Source organism: Lactuca sativa, chromosome 4 (genome assembly GCF_002870075.4).
Source record: "Lactuca sativa cultivar Salinas chromosome 4, Lsat_Salinas_v11, whole genome shotgun sequence".
NCBI lineage: Eukaryota > Viridiplantae > Streptophyta > Magnoliopsida > Asterales > Asteraceae > Lactuca > Lactuca sativa.
The window spans coordinates 69,638,305-69,651,546 of record NC_056626.2 but is presented as its reverse complement, the minus strand read 5'-3'; positions in this window follow the sequence as shown (position 1 = coordinate 69,651,546).

The window sequence follows — 13,242 nt, the reverse complement described above, 5'->3', positions numbered from 1 at the left end:
CCTTTAGTTTTCCGAAAAGGTTTGTGATCCAAGAAAATCCCATATTTTCTTATGTTAAATAGTTCGTTATCTTTCGTTACAGTTCTGTTACAAGTTATAAGTTAACTCCAGGAAAATCCCATATTTTCCTAAATGTAAGATTGATTGAATAACACAGAGTGTAGTTTAATATACAAAAACTATAATATAGACGAACTGTAAATAGAAAGTATTTTGAAAACCTTGGGACTAACATCCCGAACCAGTTATAAGATAGTTCGATAAAGACCATGGGATCTGATGAGATTTAAAACACAATAGCTTTTAATCTATAATGATCGATTAGATCTTGAACAAGTGTGTGAAAGTGAAACTGTAAGAACACAGTGTAAATAACAAGAAAGAACGCAATATTAAGAGCAAACAGCTTGAATCAAACGTGTTGAATGATTAAATAAAATCCTTAGAAGAGCTCGATTAAGAACATCAACTGTAAAGGATTAGAAGATTACAAGAGAGCAAATACGTAAAACTCTGAAGCGCTAAAACAGAAATCTTGAATCTTAAATCTTAACCTAATATGCATGCAAGCGATAACATATATACTGTACATAAAAGGCTCTCGGTTGGACAGGCCCAAACCGGAGAATACTAGGCTAATCTACGAGCCCAAAAGACGCAATACAAAATAGAACTTCAGCCCAACAATCTCCCCCTTTGCGTCAATTTGGAGCGAGACCATTACTTCGTACTTGGGCCGGCAGCTGAAGCTGGTACCTTCTTCTTCACGGTACTAAACAGACACTTGGTTATTGAAAGGATGGTCTGTCTAAACCGGATGTACCAGTTGATCATATCTTCAAAATATTTGATGTCATCAGCCGAATTGTCCTTACACCGCTTGACGATAGATAGAACGTGTTCCAAGCAGGGAGTGGTGTAGAGGTGCTTGTCTGCTAATGCGAACAGACATTTCTGTCCTTCGGCTCTGGTGAACATCACAGAGTTTCGCCTCGAATCAATCTTGCCCATTTTCATCGTGTTTAGATCACTGGCCGATCCCACAGGCTTGACTTTCGGTTTCTTCTTAAACACTGTGGCAACCTCCTGATCCATTAGGGCCACCTCCATGATGTAGCATGCCAGCATCCTTTTGACATGGTCTAAGATGGGACCATATTCAGCTTCGTTTGTCAGCAAGATGTTGTACAAGACTATCCAATCATGAGGATTCAGATTGGGCAGATCCGCCAGAGAGATCATGTGGGCAGTTCTTGCAGATCCTCGGATTAGCTTGAACTTGACGTTGGTGAATCTCCCCACGGCAAACGGTTTCATCACCCGAACACTGACAATCTTCTGGGCGCTCCATGTAAGGAATTGAGGGCGAGCGGCCTCCAGATAAAAGTCAATGAGCTCCCTGTCAAGCTCATCGTTCGGATGCGGGACTTCGAAAATGTTGGAGAAGGCGTGGAAGATGAACGCCTTTCGAGTCAGCGGCATATCAAATTGCGAATCGACCGAGTTGATGCAGTCGAATGATATCACCGGCTCGAGCCATAGTATACTTGGGGTCTCTATGGCCTCCTTTATCAGTCGATCCCTGGTCCAGGCAGGGAAGAGCAGCTTTCGGCTCTCAAGGAGATCGTTGGCTTCTTTTTGTTTACGTTCGGCTTCTTCAGCTTCACGTGCCACACGACTGACATCGTCATCAGTATTGCGACTGTTTTTCCTCTTTAACATGTCCGCAATAGTCTCCTTGTCTTCATCTTCATCTTCATCTCCACCCTCTGCAATGTTTTTGCCCTTGTCCTTCACACCCGAACCCGAGGCATGACCAGTTGGGGTTGGTTCGGTTGTGTGAGTTGCATTTGAGGAAGGAGGTGGTTTCGATCCTTTCTTCTCATCTCCCCCTTGTTTCGGAATGGACACGAAACTGGGTAGGCCTTCAATTTTACTCAATAGAGCCATAGCCGGAGAGAGTTTCTCAGCAAGGGTACGTCTTACCGAGTGGTTCAGAATGGGATCATGTGCTTCCAGGATGTTTGACAGAGCAGCGTGGACATCCGAAACACATGTCTTGATTATTTCCCTTTCGGATCGAAGAGCCTCCAATTGTTGTTCGGAGTTGGAAAGTTGGGTGCTCTTGACCTTGAGGGCAGTAGTCTTACTCGCCAGGACGTCCATCAATTTATTTTCAGCCGCAAGATCCTCTTGTAGCTTTGCCAAGCGGGCTTCAATGGAGGCACGGAGTGCCGAGTTGTCGTCGCTAATGTTTTGTCTGAGGGTAGCGAACGAGGATAACTCCGTCTTCACAAACTGGGCCAATTGATTAACAAGCGGTTCCAGTGTTGTTTTGGTGGCGTTGGCGCTTGCCTGCATGGACTGCAGCAGGATAGTAGCGTCATGGAATAGTTTATCGACTTTTTCGGTCGCTGCCTCACAAGCTCGGGTCGAGGCGTCTATTGCAGCAGTAGCAGAGGCCACTGAGTCATGTTGAGCCCTAGAGAAGGCATCAACTATCTTTTGAAGGGCAGCTTCAGATAAGGATGACTGCTGATTGGAAGAGGAGGCGAGAAGTTGATCAACCTTCTCGTTCAGCTCGCGGAGATGCTTTTTGGTTACTGGGGCATCATCCTCCTCGTCACTTTGAACTTGAAACGGACTATAGTAGACCGAATCAAAGTTCAGGTGGTCACCACCAAGATATTGATCATCGCCATCGGAGGCGGCTTCTGGAGATGGAGGTGGTGGTGAAAATGGGGGTGTTAAGGGTTTGGTTGGTTCAGGTTGAGTAGGAGGGGGGTTAGTTTCGGGTGGTGGTTGTGTATGGGTTTCGGTTTGTGGAGGTTCGGTTACGGGAGGGGTTTCGGTTACAGGTGGTGTTTCGGTTGAGGTGGTGAATATGGGTGGTGGTATAGGGAAGGAGGTTGGTGGTATAGTAGGGGTTATGGTGGGAATGGAAATAGGGATTGTGGGTGGAGGAGAAGGAATTGGGGATTGGTGAAGTTCCATCTCCGGGGTTGGGGACCGAGGGGGTGTGTTGCCTCTTTGTGGAGATTCGTCTCCTTGTGACTCCTCAGAGTCCGAACTCCTATCTTCGGATTCACTGGAGGATGACGAAACGACGAGCTTCCGTTTCGGTTGGGTTTTCCTCCTTTTCGGTTTTGGAGAGGAAGCAGCCTTCGGTTGTTTGCGTTTCTTGGGAGTGGGTTTTGGGGCTTTTGATGGTTTCTTCCCCTTGTCTGCTTTCTTTCCCCTTGCCACCGGTTTGTCAGCATCATGAATTGATCGCAGCATGTCCGGTGTCAGTTCCCTCGGACCAGATGGCCCTAACTCCTTGATCGCCTTGATGAAACTGCTCTCTGATGGCACACTACCATACATCGACTCCGGGATAGAGCCAATGAAGGAGAATTTTGATGCAGCAGATACGATGATCTTGGTGGTGTGGAACGTACCAACCGAAGACATCGGTGCACCGTCAGCAGTTTGGACGTCAAACCTGTCCATGGCCCATCTTGTGATCAAGATCCAGAACCGGGCTAGCGACACTTCAGAGTGTCGAGAAGTGGAAGAGAGGCTCTGAATCAGCTGTTGCCAAAGGACAAACCCATAGTCGAGGTTGATCCCGTTGTAGACCCCATACATGATTGACAGGAAAAGACGACTGGCCCCGTCTGATCCTGAGCTTCGTTCTGACAGTCCCTTGAAGAGAACTGTGAATAATCCATTCCATTGGGGTGGTAGGCCTGACTTCTTGAATCTGGCAACGGAGGTGAGAACTTCCGTGTAGCCCATGTTGTAGAACATGCTGTAGAGCATACCAACCGGAATTGTTTCCGGGTGAACACGCGATGGGTCAGCAGCAAACCCAAGCATGTTGCAGAAGCGGGAACGAGAAATTGACGTCTTGTGTTCCGCCACTTTGAAAAAGATCCTGTCGACGCCCTTGTCGTAGTAGGCCGTGGCATAGACCTGAGAAAGAGCCACCATTGGCACCGTTTCAATCTTGGACAATGCCGGAGCAAGTTGGGAGTACTTGAGGCATTCAATAATCGGCGACATGTAGGGATCATAGGCTTCTGGGTTCAGATCAATGACAAGGCATTGTTGAGGTCTGATGGGGAGAATCTGAGAAGTAGCATGGACGGAAGAGGATTCAGCCATTGTTGCAGGTGTGGAGAAGAAGATGACCGGGAGAGAGTTTGGAATGTTTTTTTTTTTTGCTTTGGAAATTATGGGGGCAGTAAAGAGGTAAAAGGTGGTCTGGATGGGTTTTTATAGTAGGTGATAGGAGAGAGAAAGATCGATTCAAATCTTTTATGGGAATATGGACGGGTATTTGAGTGACTGATTAGTGACAGTTGGGACGTGCGATGATCACGTAGGAGAGAGAGTGTCAGTTTCCTAGGATCACGCCGCCCAATAAGCGCCGGTTTAGAGAGATGAACCGTTTCCATTTCCACACGCGCCATTAATGCCTGATGGATGACGCTTCAGTATTGTACATGCGTCCAATAGTGTCAGAAAAAGCGCGGCCTCTTCAAATTCACGCGCCCGCCTTTTTACCGTCGTTTGAATTTCTATCCTTTGAACTTCCGCCGCGTCAGCATCTTTTGTCTTTTCCCTTTTTTTTTTTTTTTTTTAACCTGCTGTCATTTGAATAGAACGCCCACGTGGATTATTGGTAACCACAACTTCATTATGAACCATCCATTATTTATCCAGCCTGTAAAATGATTAGTAACGGAATTTTTGAAAATCAAGGATTTTCGTGCTAAGAGTGTAAAAGATAAGGAAATAAAGCAACTCTTTTTGGAATAATCTGTGATGTCAATTATGACACGAAACTGATGATCCCGGGCACGAATCTCTTCCTTTAAGATCAAGAGAGACCTTAAAGTGTTAGTGTGGAATCCCGTTGAATTACGATCAAACATTTATTAATAAATGTTGAAAGGCTTCTTTTAATAAGATAAAATAAGGGTGGTTTCGCTTTGAGTCAACAATTCAATTCTTGATATAAGAACGAATGGGAACAAAGTACTTGTGAGACCAGTGTAGCCTGTTGAACAAGTAGGTTGGAATTGTTTATTAAGTGACTTGGATAAGTATAAAATCTCAGATAAACAATTAAAAATTGGATCCCTTGGGAAGAAATGTTATGGTGTGTAACAATTTCATTGGAACCACGTAAAAAAAAAAAAAGAAACTGAGATTTCATGAAGGTACATTCGTCAATTCATTGGTAAAAGCTTGATCAAATTAATTTGTCACCGTCAATTCTTTGGTATTGAATTTGGGGTTTCACTCAGCTCGTAGTGGCACGAAACTAAGATCATAAACACAGAGGTTGCGTAACCATAAACCTCAGTGGTAGTTTCTGAGAGTCTCTAGGGTTACAATGTTGAAACGAATGTTATGGAGAAGAGTAATGGGGATGGTGAAAGAAGACATAGTACCTCTGCTGTGAAAGAAAGGACCAAGCAGGAGACTCTTAACTCATGTGAGAAGAGTGTGAGGTAGCTCACGATTAGAATAAATAAGTTAGCCTTATTGGGAAGACAGGGTTTGTGTATACCAAGTCGTGAAGGCAATTATTCAAAATCTTATGAGGCTTGGGACACATACAGCAGCATGCTTCTAGGGACACTTAAGTAATTCAGCAAATATATCCCCATAAGTGAACGAAATAAAAAAAAAACATATTTTTGGAGTGTTTGAAATTTATATAAGAAAATAAAATAGAAAAGATTTAAAATAAGACAAGAAAAAAAAACCTAAAAAAAACTTTTGATAAGAAAACCGAACCCGAACCTTCGTTTGGTTTCGGTTCTTGAAAATTTTGAAAAACCGAACCCGAACCTTCGGTTGGTTTCGGTTCTTGAAAATTTTGAAAAACCGAATCCGAACCTTCGGTTGGTTTCGGTTCTTGAAAATTTTGAAAAACCGAACCCGAACCTTCGGTTGGTTTCGGTTCTTGAAAATTTTGAAAAACCGAACCCGAACCTTCTGGAGGTTTCGGTTTTGGGAAAAAAAATTTAAGAAAACAAATTTTGCACAAGAAATTTACAACTTAGAAAAACTACCTTTGAATTAATGAGCGAGTGAAATGGTTGAACCGAACCCGAACGTTCGGTTGGTTTCGCTTCTTACTGTTGAGATTGAGTGGTAGTGTGAGGAACTGATTCTGATTCCATCATGCCGAGCCCTTGCAATATTTTATTGAATGATGCTTCAGGAAGAGCTTTGGTAAAGACATCAGCCAGTTGATCAGTGGTTCTTACGAAGTGAACTTCGACATTTCCATCTTCCACATGATCTTTGATGAAGTGATACCTCAGTGCTATGTGTTTGGTTTTAGAGTGTTGCACCGGGTTATGACAGATCCTAATTGCACTTTCAGAGTCGCGATATAGAGGGATCTTCTTCATATTGAGTCCATAGTCTCGAAGTTGACTCTGGATCCAAATCACTTGTGATGTGCAGGATGCAGCGGCAATGTATTCCGCTTCAGCAGTAGACAGCGACACACAAGTTTGTTTCTTGGATTGCCAGCTGACCAACTTCCCATCAAGAAATTGACAGCCACCAGTTGTGCTTTTGCGGTCGAGTCCACATCCTCCAAGGTCGGCATCAGAATAGGCTTGAACGAAGAAGCCAGAGTTGGATGGATACCATAGACCCAAGGAAGCGGTTCGCTTGAGATAGCGTAGGATGTTCTTCACTGCTAGCATGTGAGGTTCGCGTGGGTTAGCCTGAAATCGAGCACAATAACATACAGAAAACATGATATCAGGCCTGCTAGCAGTTAGATACATCAGTGAGCCAATCATTTGACGATAGAGCGTGATGTCGACGGCCGGTTTATCGAGTGAAGGGGTAAGTTTGGTGCCGAATGCCATAGGGACTTTGACTTTTGAGTCTCCCATCATGCCAAACTTTGCTAGGAGAGTCTTCGTGTAAGCTTCCTGATTGATAAAGATGCCTTCGGGTCCCTGTCTTATATTTAAACCAAGGAAAAAATTAATAGGACCCATTGAGCTCATTTCAAACTTAGTCTCCATCAACTTTCTGAATTCAGCAGTTAAGCTGGGATTCGTAGAGCCAAAGATGATGTCATCGACATAAATTTGAACTATCATAAGGTGGTTACCTTCCTTTTTGCGAAAGAAGGTGGGGTCAACCGAACCTTGTTTGAATTTGGACATCTTTAAAAATTTTGTAAGCGTTTCATACCAGGCCCTCGGAGCTTGTTTGAGGCCATACACAGCTTTATCCAAAATGTAGCAATGATGTGGATACTTTTCGTTCACGAACCCAGGAGGTTGCTCCACATACACCGTTTCTTCAAGTTCTCCATTGAGAAATGCGCACTTGACATCCATTTGGAATACCTCAAATTTTTTGTGAGCAGCATAGGCCAGAAATATTCTAACCGATTCTAGCCTAGCTACTGGAGCGAATGTCTCTTCGTAATCTATCCCTTCCTCCTGACAGTATCCTTTGACAACCAGGCGAGCCTTGTTTCTTATGACATTACCTTCCTTGTCCATTTTGTTTCTAAAAACCCATTTGAGACCAACAACTGAGGCATCCGGAGGAGTTGGAATGAGGCGCCAGACTTTGTTCCTCTCAAACTCGTTTAGTTCGTCTTGCATAGCTTGAACCCAATCAGAGTGATCGAGGGCAGTGTTCACTGTCTTCGGTTCGACTTTTGATACAAATGAGTTAAACATACAAAACTCAACTTTTGAGAATAAGGATGTTTGTTTTGCCTTCAGTTGAGATCGGGTCAGAACCTTGTCAGATACATCACCAACTACTTGAGAGATAGGATGATCTCTGGTCCATTTTGTAAGAGGAGGGTAATTCGGATCAAAGGATGGATCTAGTTCCGCGTTGATCATCTCTTCAGGCTCAGATTGGCTATCGAAATCAAGCGTCATATCATCATGCTCCCCCTCAATCGATGAGTCTTGAGAAACATGAGGTTCAGGGGTTTTTTGCGGTGCTAAACATTCAGGCATTGAAGCACCTTCGTTTGGAGGGGCATCTTCGGTTTGAGAGGTACCTTCGGTTGGTGAAGGACTTTCGGGTGAAGTAGTAGAGCTTGGCTCCCCCTGGACTTGTGAGCTTGGCTCCCCCTCGACTGAAGCATTGTTGGTTGGAGATTCAACAGTAGGCGTTTCTCCTTCATGCATTCTTCTTGCAGCACCTTCGACAATCTGCTTCATATGATCTATTTTGTTGTCGGCTGCCCCTGCTTCAGAGAAAGAAGCTTTTTCCGGTTCATCAAAGAGATCCAGAAAATGCTCGTACATATTGGCGATTGGGATTGTGACTTGACCAGTTTGAGGGAAGATTTCCCTGGCAGTGTCATTTATGGCCTGTAGCTTTTTGACATAACTATCGTCGAAGGTCACGTAGTATGTTTCTTCAATCCTTCTTGATCGTTTGTTTAGGACCCTGTACGCCTTTGAAGTGAGTGAGTAACCCAGAAAGATTCCCTCGTCGGCTTTGACATCAAACTTGTTGCGGTGTTCTTTAGAGTTAAAGATGAAACACCTTGAGCCAAAAACGTGGAAAAATTTCACATTGGGCTTCCTGTTGTTCAGTATCTCATATGGTGTGAGTGTGAATCGCTTGTTGAGATAGGACCTGTTTTGTGTATAACAAGCAGCAGAAATAGCGTCAGCCCAAAAATAAAGAGGTAAGGAAGCGAAACTTAACATAGTTCGGGCAGCCTCACACAGAGATCGGTTTCGTCTTTCGACTATTCCGTTCTGCTGTGGTGTATAGGGAGCTGAGAAATTATGACTTATTCCCTTTTCTGCAAGAAACTCTTCAAACTCCTTGTTCTTGAATTCGAGACCATTGTCGCTTCTGATGTTCCGAACGACCTTCTTGAGCTGGACTTCAATTTGCTTGATAAATACTTTCAGCTTTTGAGTCGCTTCAGATTTGAGCTTTAGAAAGAACACCCATGTAAATCGTGAAAAGTCATCAACGATAACAAGAATATACTTGCTACCACCGATGCTTTCTATAGATGAAGGACCACACAAATCGATATGAAGCAATTCGAGTGGTTCAACAACTTTTGTGTTGATTATAGATGGGTGACTTTGACGACTCTGCTTTCCCATTTCGCATGCAGCACATAAATGTTCTCTGTCGAACTTGAGCAATGGAAGACCCCTAACATGACCTCCAGTGACAAGTCGGTTGATATCTTCGAAATTGAGATGAGAGAGTCTTCTGTGCCATAACCAGCTTTCGTCGGATTGAGCTTTTGATAGCAGACAGATTGCTGGGTTCCCTTTGATGGGTTTAATGTTCAGCGGAAACATTTCACCCTTTCGCTCTGACTTCAGAATCACTTTCTTTGTTGTTTTCTCTATGATTTCAGAACCTTCATCATCGAATGAAACTTTGAGACCTGTACCTCCAACAAGCTGAGATACACTGATGAGGTTGTGTTGAAGTCCTTCCACATAAGCCACCTTTCTTATGGTAAAATCACCATTCGTTATCATCCCATATCCCTTTATGGTACCGTAAGAGTTATTTCCAAACTTAACGTTGCCACCATTTGCAAGAGATCTGTATTCCCTGAGTTCCTCCTTCCTTCCTGTCATGTGACGCGAGCAGCCACTGTCAATGTACCATTCTTCGTCAAACTGCTCGTCACTTATAACCTGCAAAAGTTAAGCAGATTTAGGAACCCAAAGTTTCTTGGGTCCATGTGAGGATTTCATGGGAACAGGAATAGTTAGAGAGATATCAACAAGATATGTTCTTTTAATCAAAGTTGTTTCATCTTTCTTTTTAATGGTGAAAACTTTTATTTTGTTAGGATTAGGTTGGTTTCCTTTAGGCTCAGGCTTGGATTCATCGACCTTTCGCTTTCCCTTCTGTTCAGCTGATGAGTGAGATTTTTTAGGAAAAGTGGGATTTGCGTTAGAGCAGGATGAAGATGAATGAGTAGGAGTAGAATGACGAGGAGAGTTAGATTGAGAGAATTTGGATGGGGATTGACGTGTCATCCTTGCTGATGACTCTAGGTGACCCTTTTGCTTTTGATCGTCGGTGGGTTTAACCTTTAAGTCTTGTTCTCTTCTGACTTCAGAACCGAACCTCTGAGTTCGGTTGGAGTAGTTCTTGGAACCGAACCTTTGGTTTCGGTTGAAATCCTTTTCAGAACCGAACCTTTGCTTTCGGTTGGTATTTTCATGCGAACCGAACCTTGGCATTCGGTTGGTATCTTCTTGCGAACCGAACCTTGGCTTTCGGTTGTTGGAATCGTCATGCTTTCTTACGGGATTATTTTCATACTCCAGATTCTTCTCCTTGTGTGAATAGTATGCATTCTGGGAGTGCCAGAATTGTTTCCTTTCAGAAAGGTTTTTCCTGTATCTTAGGTTCCTTTCTATCTTTCTATCCCTCATCTGTTTGGGTTGATGATGAACGTTCGCTTTCGCTTTTGATGTCACCTTGGCTGGTTCCTTTTGATCTTTAGGAGTTTTTCTTTGAGCTGAGGGTGCAGAGGGAATGTTTGACGAAGACTCAGTTTGCCCTGAGGAAGTGGAAGGAGTATCTGATGAAGTTTCACTTCGAGCTGTTGGCGTTGAAGGAATGTCTTCTTTTGCTGAATGATCATCCTCTTGAGGAGTGTCTTTAGTACCACTTGTGCTTGGTTCACTAAATTTATCAGGCTTGTTCAAAGGTTCAGGTATGTATCTCCCTTTCTTCATCCAAGAGGTTCTTTCAGATAGGCCAACGGTTTCGTTTCCATTGTCAATAGGAGCTTCCCAGAAGAACTCATCACAGCCATCAGCATTGTCTTCATTAACAATAGCCGTGAGTTCAGCTGTCTGATGTTCGGTTACACCAGTCACTTTGTATACCTGATTCGGAGTGGTTCTGACCTTTTGATAGACAACAGCCTTTTCTACTAATTTCGGGGACTTTTGTTGGGACAATCTAGCGAATTCCACAGAATTTTCAGAAATAAGATTTTTGTGGTTTTCAGTTTCGCTTTTCACAAATTCTGAGCAGTCAACCGTATCCTCTACAGAAATTTCACTCATGTTTTCGTCCTCATTAAGCTCAGATGCATTTTCAACATCAATTTTATTTTCTGAGCTTACTTTGGCATTTAGAGAGTCAAACTTTTGTATGGTTTCGGTTCTCAGTTTAAGTCTATCATTTTCGTCCAATAGATTTTTGAGCATGTCCTTATGGTCTTTGGATTTAATGAAGGACTCAATTTTGTCCAGTCCAATTTGATAAGATGGGTTGACATCATCAGATGAAATCACACTTTCACAATTGTAAGCTTCGGCATCGATTTCATCCTCCTTAAATTCTAAGAATGGTAAAATCATACGGTGGATCTTTTTGCCTATCTCACAGTCCAAATGCAGCTGAGTAATATTGGAATATAAACGTTTAGCTATTAAACAAAAAACATTTCGTTGTTTTAACAATTTCAAATTGTCTCTCTGCAAGTAAATGTTTTCGTCTTTGACTTTAATTAATTCCGACTCTTTTAACTCAATCCACATACGCCGCTCCTCACTCTTCGACGCCACCCTGCTTAATTGATCAGTCAGGTTAGAATTGGTGACTCTAGTTTGAGTTAAGCTACTATCTAAATGAGAAATTCTTGTGTTAACGTCTTTTAGTTCTTTCTCATATGAGGATGATGGTACTTTAGATGAAATAAAAACAGATTGTACCTTCTTTATCAGTTCATCAAGCTCATTGAACTGTTGGCTGAGTGGTTTGGCTGCGAAGCACATATCTTCCTGCACTTTCGGTCCAGTGCTTCCTCCATCGGTGTTGTATCCCCTCATTTGAGATGCGCTTGACACCATGAAGCATTTTCCACCACTGCTTTCCTCCTTAGCCATGTAAGCCTTTCCATGAGTAGGCTTCCTCACTTCTTCGTCTTCTGAGTCAGTAGACCAAACTTCGGTGCTACCGAACTCATCATTATTAACCGAACCCTGCACAATAAGAGCATTAATAGAAGGGTTAGCGGTAGACTTTTTCTTCCTTAACTCGTCCAACCTCTTCTGCAGTACAGCTTCCTCATCCTTTCCGTCATCCTTTTCAGCCATCTTTTTAAGGACACAGTCCTTAGCATAGTGGTTCTTGCCACCACAGTAAAAACAGCTGACTCCGGAATCGCCATCTGCCTTCGGTTCCTTCTTGGACTCCTCAGCCTTCGGTTCATTGTTTGCCTTCTCAGAGCTATAACTCCCCTGCCAGTTTCGGTTTTTGTTGCTGGGGAACCTCTTCTTTATGAACCTCTTAGGATTGGATACCATCATGGCATAATCCTCAGTTGTGAGGTCATATTCTTCCAAGTTGAGCTCTTCATCCTCCATCACGGCTTTACTTTTAGATAGGAGGGCCAACGAACCAAGACTAGACACCACGTTCTTCTCTTGAACTACAATCTTCTCTTGGGACTTTAGAATACCCACCAGTTTCGCCAAAGAGTATGATTTAAACTGTTCATGGGCTTTGACTGTGGAAACTACTGCTCTCCATTCCGATCTCAGACCGTTCAAGAAGGTAACCTTTTGTTCGATGAGCTTCCTTTCAATGTCGTGTTTGATCATCTTGCTGAGAAGATGATTGAAGCGATCAAACGTCTGGGTCACGGTTTCTTCGGCTCCTTGCCTGAATTCTCCAAACTCAGATAGAAGCAAGGTTTGGATTGAGTGTTCAAGATCTTCGTCTGTTGAATACAGTTCACGAAGTCTATCCCACACTTCCTTCGCCGTAGTGCATGAGCTAACTAGTCTGAATGTATCGGACTGAAGGGCGAATCTGATCAACCTTAGTGCCTTAATGTTGCACTGGAATTTATCTTTCTCATCCTGTGCAAGATTCGTCACATCCTTGAGCAAATCGTTGTATTCTTTTTGCGTCTTAATAACTCTGGATGTCGCTGAATGAGAAAATGGTCCATTGATAATGGCTTCCCATATGAGAAAACCATTGTCCTCCGATCCAATCACGTAATCTTCAAAATGATGTGCCCATACTTCATAGTCATGGGTGTATAAGATTGGAATCTTTGTCGTCGAACCAATGCTGTTGGAAATATTAATAGGGTTTGATTGCGTTGCGTCCATAATGATCGTAATAACCTGTTCAAAGATCAGACTTGTAATAAAGCAGATTAGGGCAAAACAATAAATACTAAGATACGTCAATTAAGATGACGGCTCAATAAATATC